Source organism: Mus caroli, chromosome 13 (assembly GCF_900094665.2).
Source record: "Mus caroli chromosome 13, CAROLI_EIJ_v1.1, whole genome shotgun sequence".
Taxonomy (NCBI): Eukaryota; Metazoa; Chordata; class Mammalia; order Rodentia; family Muridae; genus Mus; species Mus caroli.
The window spans coordinates 49,065,068-49,073,032 of NC_034582.1; positions in this window are offsets into that span (position 1 = coordinate 49,065,068).

The window sequence follows — 7,965 nt, forward strand, 5'->3', positions numbered from 1 at the left end:
CTCTCTCTCTCTCTCTCTCTCTCTCTCTCTCTCTCTCTCAGACACACACACACACACACATACACACACACCATACTCATGGGGCAAGCACACACAACTGTATCGTATTCTTAAACATGAACATACCTGGACATCTTTCTAATGCCCTTTCTTTGGTGGCGGCTCAGCCTTCAGTCCTCACCACTCTTATGTCATCCCCTCTGCACGTCTTCCCTTTGATCAAATGTGCCACCAAGCCTTGAGCCAGTTACCCGATGCCATTATTCGAGGGCAGCAGGCAGAACCAGCCCCTAATCTCAATTGTCATCAGTGTTCTTGCACGGCGGGATTGTTCCCAAGGACCAGGCAACTGGGGCACAGGGTGAGATCCCCTCTGCTGATAACTCTGAGAAAGTCAACATGGCTTTGTTTTCTCTTCATTGCACTTGGGAGTTTCTGGGAGACAGATTTTAGGGGTCCTGGTGTGGTACCAGGGGTGTTGGCTTCTAGCCCTGGCCTCTGTGGGCCCTTTTGGGGGTGTTTTGCATCCTCTGTGTAAAATGTAGGCTTACCTCTGCCTTCAAGTGTTCAGGATTCTTCACAGAGGGTAAAAGATAGCTTCCAAGATGACTTCATGGTCTTTGCTATTTTTCCCTGGGGTCTCTCAGAAAATGACTGACCATTGTATTACAGCAGCCCCTTCTACCTGGCGTCTGACCCAAGGCCAATAGGAGATGCCTGAGCCACAGACAGGATCCAACGTGGGGCATGACATACTCTTTCCCTTACATAGACACCTACAATGAGGTTTATTTGTAAGCCAGACACATGATATCGTAATAGTAAAAACAGAATTATCATTATAGCCCTATCAATGTTATATAGATGTGTTTTCGCTCTTCCCAGAAACATACTACTGTATATAGTATGGAGATATGTTTGATTATAAGTAACTTAAAGCGTGGGTAAAGGGGTCTGCTGTACTGACAGAAATGTGCGCAGACCAATTGCTGAATACTCGCTACCATGGAAACCGTGCAAAGGGCTTTTATGCTATACTATTAGGGGATGACAGTAGGGGAAGCATTAATACAGATAAAATTTTAAGGATCTTTAAATTTCCCTTCTAGAATCCCATGGGGAAGCTGAACTGTGGAAGGGTGTGGTAGGTGGCAGGAACTGCAGGCATTCAGGTTCCAGGTGCACACACAGAGGTCTGTAGCTGGTGTCTGTAGCTGGTGTCTGGAGTGACACAGGCCAGGGGGGTTATGGGTTCAGGAGGTTGGTGCATACATTTGCATTCTATGTTAGATATGCTCTAGAGGATGCTCAATACCTGTGCAGTCATTTCATTAGAGAGCAAAGGGATTTTCAACTTCAAGAGCAGAGTAGCAGAGCACCACCTTTGTCAGACATAACAACTGTTGACTATCATGGGCTCAGGCAACTGAAGAGAGAAGACACTCAAGAGACACTGCAGCCTTACTGTGTACAGACTTGGCAGTCTTTCTGTCCATCCTGCCTGGTCCAGTGCCCCTGCTTATGCAGATGTGTACTTCTGTCACAGGAAGTCCCTCCACCCTGGACCTCAGGCTCCCCATGGCAGGTATGGAGCACAAACTGGAGCAGCGGACTGCTGTAAAATGGCAGTGGAGGTGCTAGATCATCTCATTGGCTGAGCCAGTCACGTGTCTCCTCATGGACGGCCCACTTTGGAAGTATTCAATAAAGAACTTGCTAAAGCCAACCCGATCATTTACCAACTATCATTCCCTTTGTATAATTAGAGGGGCGGGGAATCTGCACGTTCACTTTTCTACGGTGTCATTCTTAGGTCATATGGAGTCATGGTAGAACCTTAGCTGGAAAGCTGTTAAAGGAAGTCACTTGTTCTCAAATGGGGAAAGTCCTGCGTGGACAGATGGAGACAGTAGTCAGCATCCTCTCTAAAATGAGGGATGCCCTATGCTTGGTCCCTACACGTCACGGTGGATGCTGCGGGTTCTTACAGTCGTAGCAATGTTCTGATCCATTAGGTCTTAAGTCCAGACCACAAGGTAGCTCTCATTCTGCCACCAGCATTGACAAGCTGCCGTGGTTCCATTTAACATCCCCTTTCCAGAATTCATGCTGAAACACATGCCTTCCACTCTGGCGATGTTGAGCGGCGGCCTCTTTGGGTGCTTTAATCCTTATAACTGATCAATATACTTCTTTCAGGACTAGTTAGTTCACTCTGCATGCAGTTAGATGCCCCAGCATCTGACCACTATGCAATGAAGCTGCTCCTGGGTCCAGCCCCATGAGCAGACTCAGCCCCAAGCTCCTGGACTCTCAGTAGCAGAGCCATGCGCAGAAATAAATCGCCCTTGGGTAGTTTATACCATTGGAAAGTAGAGCAGGAAAGAAAACACGATTCCCACCATCCCCATTTTCTGACTAACAGTTGAACGGGGTGTTAGTGTGTAGGTGGTCAGTTCCTTGGGTCTTTAGGAGGATGTCTTCCTCTTTATGCAGATAAACCAACACACACACACACAATGGCCACACAAGGTGTGGCACAGCAACAGAAAAGGGGTTGGCCATGGACACAGATGCTCACAAGGACCATCTAAAGTGTCTTGGTCAAGGAAAAATGTCAGAGACAGGCACAACTCCATTCCCCACAACACGTGGGATGTCTTGACAAGACAAACCCATAGAAACAAAGGCCAGCATAGGATTTGCTGAGAGCAGGCCAGTAACAGTGAATGATACAGAGAGAAACTTGATGCTCGTGTTTTCAAATGAGAGGGGTCATGAAAAAGGGGCACAGCGTTGTGTATGTCCTAAAACATCACCAAATTATACACACATGCATAGAACAACATATGATGGAAAAATAAGCCTCCGTGAGTTATTGTAAAAACATCAGCACACTGCTTATAGTACATTTAAAAATAACTTATAGGTAATATTACACAAAGGAAGAAAGTTCTACCCAAGGAGTTGTAGAGGGTTCCATTTATCTATTTACATATTTAAATTCATTCGCCCCCAAATGCCATCCCTCAAAGTCTCTAAACAAATTATTCAGAAACATAATCATTGTTACTAAGATGCCATCTTCTGGTCCCCCAACCTCACACACATGCTGAGGGGAAGAGGCACTTAGGGAGAAAGGAAAAACACAAAATGAACAAGCTCACACTAGAAATTACTAATCACGACTTTGGTCTCTGTTTCTTGGACTGCAGGGTGGGGATATCCACAGTTTTGCAGGGCACAGCACCTGGACTGGACTGGCCCATGGCTATGATGTTAGTAGAGCAGGCCCTCTGCAGAAAGGCATTACATAAACGTTGGAATGCTGGAGTTGCCTTTGCCACTCTTATTCAAGGCTGCTCGGAAGAGGTAGCTGTGCTCCCAACACTGGGAGTTGTGCTCCATGGGAATCTGATGCAGGCTGATCCCATACTTTAAGTTGCAGTGAGAAATACCACCCTTAAACTGGAAAGGGTTTCAAACCCCTGTGACACCAGCCTCCCCTGCCACACCTGCCGTGTCTTCAGGATAGCAGAAGAGCAAAGGAAGGTGGCTTTGCCAACAGGTCCCCTGGTCTCCAGGGCAGGTAGCTACTATTTCAAGGCTATACCAGCTTGGTTATGAGAACCCCTGCAGAAACCACGGAAAAACCTTTGATAAAAAGAAGTGGCTTCTAGTCCTTTCTCTACCACAGTGTATCCTTGATGAGGCCATTTCCTGATTGTGTTTCAGTTTCCCTATTTGGACAGCAGTGGGTGCTAAGAGAGGGTCCTGCCCATTTCTGTCCACCCCTCTTGCTGCATGATCCTCAAGTCCCAAGATCTCTTGGTTTACTTCCAATTTCTAATTGGCCATGGCATCTCTGTGACTCAGGGGGTCAGGCCTGGCAGCTGGGAGGTGGGAAGCTGAGGGCTGGGTGCCAGCTCTCCTGACCCTCTGCCACGGGAGCTGGGCGCAGTTCTGGGGCTATTGTACTCAGGGGAGGTCTTAGCTGGAGAAGCTGCCAGCCCGACTGCTTAGGCGCCAGAGCTGTTTCATTATTTCATCAAAGTTCATTATGCTGGGGAGGAGACCAGTAATAAACCATGATTACAAGTGTCTCCAATGAACACTTAAAGACATAATTCGGGGTGTGTACTTTCTGCGGCATCCCTGTTTGTGGTCACACAATGCATGGAGATTTGCACCCCTGATACACGGCAATCTTGGCGTTAAGAAGTGAAAAAGTGCCCGAAGAACTTGACTCAATTTGTCTCGGAACTAAGTTTGTTGTTTCTATAGAAGCATGATTTGCCACTTTTGAAAACACAGTCAATTATGTGTGTAAAAGGCAGGTACAGTGACATGGGAGACACCCAGTGGCTAAACAACAACCAGATGTATCAGGTGTCAAGAGCAAGGTGGTGCTCCAGGGAGAAATGGTTTTGTTTGCTCTCTCTTTACAGACCCCCTCCCCATCCCTAGCTCCCCAGTGCTTGGGAAACATCAGCTTTGATGGGCGCTGGGGAGGAAACGTTGACTTTACCCATGATGCACTGGTAGTTTCAGACATCTCTTCTGTGGCCAAGTGTATCATGGGTCATGATAGAATTGGAAAGTTGGGCTATCCAGTGTTCCAGTCATGTGTATGTAAGGGAGTGTTTCACGTAGAGGCTGAAAGAGCTTGTCAGAGTCCCTGGAGCTGGAGTTAGAGGTGCTTATGGGTCACCCTCTGTGGGTAATGGGATCTCAGCTCAGGTCCTTTGGAAGAACAATACATTCTCATAACCACCGAGCCACCTCTCCAGCTGCCTAATTTTAAGACTTAACGAGAAATGGTATTTCCCTGGGTCCACTCCAAAGACATTAGGTTGGAACCTTCCCTAGGAGAAGCCAGGACTCAGAAGTCAAGACATCACCCAGGTGGCTCATAACGTTTTCACTTAAATGTTTGGGAGACCATCTGTCATTTGAAGCTCATATAGTACAGGTGGACAAACGAAGTTTCAATCAACCTCACCCCCAACACATCTATGTTCTTGATCTCAGTTGTAACCCAAGCTCACATCTTTTTCTTTGTGTTAGTAGTTCCATGTGTGTGCACCAAAAGTACATACTGGGTATTTTCCTTACCTGTTGGGATCACATATCTAACAAAAAACAACTTAGAGGAGAAAAAAAGTTATCTTAGGTCATGGTTTGTGGGTGCAGTCCACCATAGCAGAGAACACAGGAGCCAGAATGAGGCAGCCTGCTCACTTCTTGGCTGAGAGGAATACCTGGGCTCCCCTGGCTTTCTCTTTTTTCACATCTGTCCATGATCCCAGCCCCTGAGATGATGCCATGCACATTCGGGGAGGGCTTCCCTCCTCAGTTGAACCTCTCTGGAAATACCTACACAGACATACACAGAGATGTGTCCTCTGGATGATTTGGACCCAGTTAACTGAATGGTGAGGATGGACCACGATAGGTCCATCCCTTGTTTACTTGATAGCACCACAGATATCTTTCAAACCACAAAAGCCCATCCTTAGTCCTCAAAGGGTCATGCCCACCACATAATTCAAGATGCATTTAGTTTATCTGTAAGAGTACCTTACATACTAACAGTTCTGATACTGTTCAGAAAATCAAAGTTCAGAGTCTCCTATTAGACCCATTTAACACTTAACTAAGAGCCCTTGTAGAACATTTCCATCCTAAAGGGAAGACACAAAGGAATAGCAAGGAAATATCTAACTAAAGCAAGACAGAAACTCAGCAGGGCAAACACTAAACCCTGTAGCACCATGTCTGGCACCTGGGGCTCTTGATGGCATCACCTGGGCTCCAGCAGGTTTGGGTACTCCTGTTCCTCAAACTCTGTTGCTTGTAGCCTGTGTGATGTCTTGGGGTGGCTCCACTCAGGGCCTGTAGTGTTCTTTGGGGAACATCTCACTTCTTGGTCATATCCATCATACTCGGGTCTCCATCATGACATGATTCACATTTACAGCTTCAAGGACAACTTCACAGGAACTCTCTGCAGAGAATCAGGCTTTGCCATACATTGCTTGACCCCAGTGACTCCCTGCAACCTTGGTCTTACAACTCAGATTTTGACTGAAAAGCTATTAGCATGTGGATGGAACCAAGCTTTCTGCCATCTCAAGATGTAGCCTGGCTCCCTATCATGACCCTTTTGTGGTTGAATGTGGGAAGAGAATTCCCTTGGCAGTTATCTTGAGGCAGTAATTGCCTGCAGTGGAATTCTCAGTCTAGAATCTTACCTATTAAATAAACTTGCATATTTATAAGCTAGTGCCCTTGGAGAAGATTTTTTTCCTCCATTTTCAAGTGAGAGCAGGCATTTTCTCCTCTGTCATATCGATCTCTGTGATATCACAAGTGGTTGGTCCATGATTCCTTGCCCATAACTTTAAATTTAGGCTTCTTTAATCACCAGACTACAGAGTTGCAGCTTTCTCTTCTCTGTTACTGTCAATTTGACTGAGAACAGAAAGTAGTGACTGCCATCAGCTAGTTGTTAGGCTGTCTTAAAATTTTAGTGCATCACAGAATGTATCTTGAATGTCTTCAGGCTCCGTTCCTTATAGAGAGTCCTTGTCCCCTCTGAAGCCTCGTGAGCACAGTCTGTTTTTCTACAGACGCCTTAATCGGCTGGACTCCCATGAAATGTTATGCTAAGTTCTGTCTACAGGAATGTAGGTCTCTCTAGCCCAAAGCTCTAAAATATGTGCATATTTCTTCTACAACCTAGTTCCAAAGACCTAAGGACCCCACAGCGGGACCCATCACAGAAATGGTCCTACTAATTTCTACATCACTTTTCTCATTGCTATGACAGAATGCCATGCAGAACCAACATGAGGAAGGAAACGAAAGGGTTTTGGCTGGTGGCTTGTGGGCAAATCCATCATGGCAAAGGAGGCATGGCAGCAGAAGTGGGAGACTGCTTGCTCACATCTGAGAGAGTAGGAGGCATGAGAGGGGATGCTGGCTTCCTCCTTATAACCTTTGTCCTAGTTAGGGTTTCCATTGCTGTGAAGAGACACTGTGACCAAGGCAACTCTTATAAAGGAAGCATATAATTAGGGCCATCTCACAGGTTCAGAAGTTCAGTCCATTATCATCAAGGCAGGAACATGGCAGAATCCTGGCAGACACGGTGCTGGAGAAGATGCTGAGAATTCTGCATCTTGATCCAACTTCAACCAGTCAAGGGTTGTCTTCCAGGTAGCTAGGAGGATGGTCTCAAAGCCCACCTCTACAGTGACATACTTCCTCCAACAAGGCCACACCCACTCCAACAAGGCCACACCTCCTACTAGTGCCACTCCCTCGGCCAAATGAATTCAAACCACCACACCCATTCTAGCCTATCCAGGATCCCAGCCAACAAAATGATTCTGTCTATACTCAGAATGAGCTTTTCTCCTCAGTTAAGCATTTCTGGAAACAATCCTACTGACTGACCCGGACATGTCTCCCAAATGATTCAAGTTAACAGTGTGGATTAACCATCTTAAAGGTCCAGGACTTATAAAATAGGCACATTCTCCATCCTTCTAGGTTGTCGTATGAATGAGAACATGGTGGACACAGCACTGTTTCTCTTTTTGCCTTTCTTCTGTTGAACACTGTGGTGGTTTGAATAAGAGTGTCTCATCTATTTGGATGCTTAGTTACCAGGGGATGGAGCTATTTGAAAGCAGTAGGAGGTATGGCCTTGTTGGATTGCATGTTTTATTGGAGGGAGTGCTGTTGGATGTGGAGATTTCAAAAGCCCATGCCAGGCCCAGTTCTCCTTTTCATGCACATTCTCTCTCTCTCTCTCTCTCTCTCTCTCTCTCTCTCTCTCTCTCTCTCTCTCTCTCTCTCTCTCTCTGTCTCTGCCTGTAGATCAGAGTGTAACTCTCAACTCCTTCTCTAGCACCATGTCTGGCATGCTTGCCACCATGCTCCCTGACACCACTATAA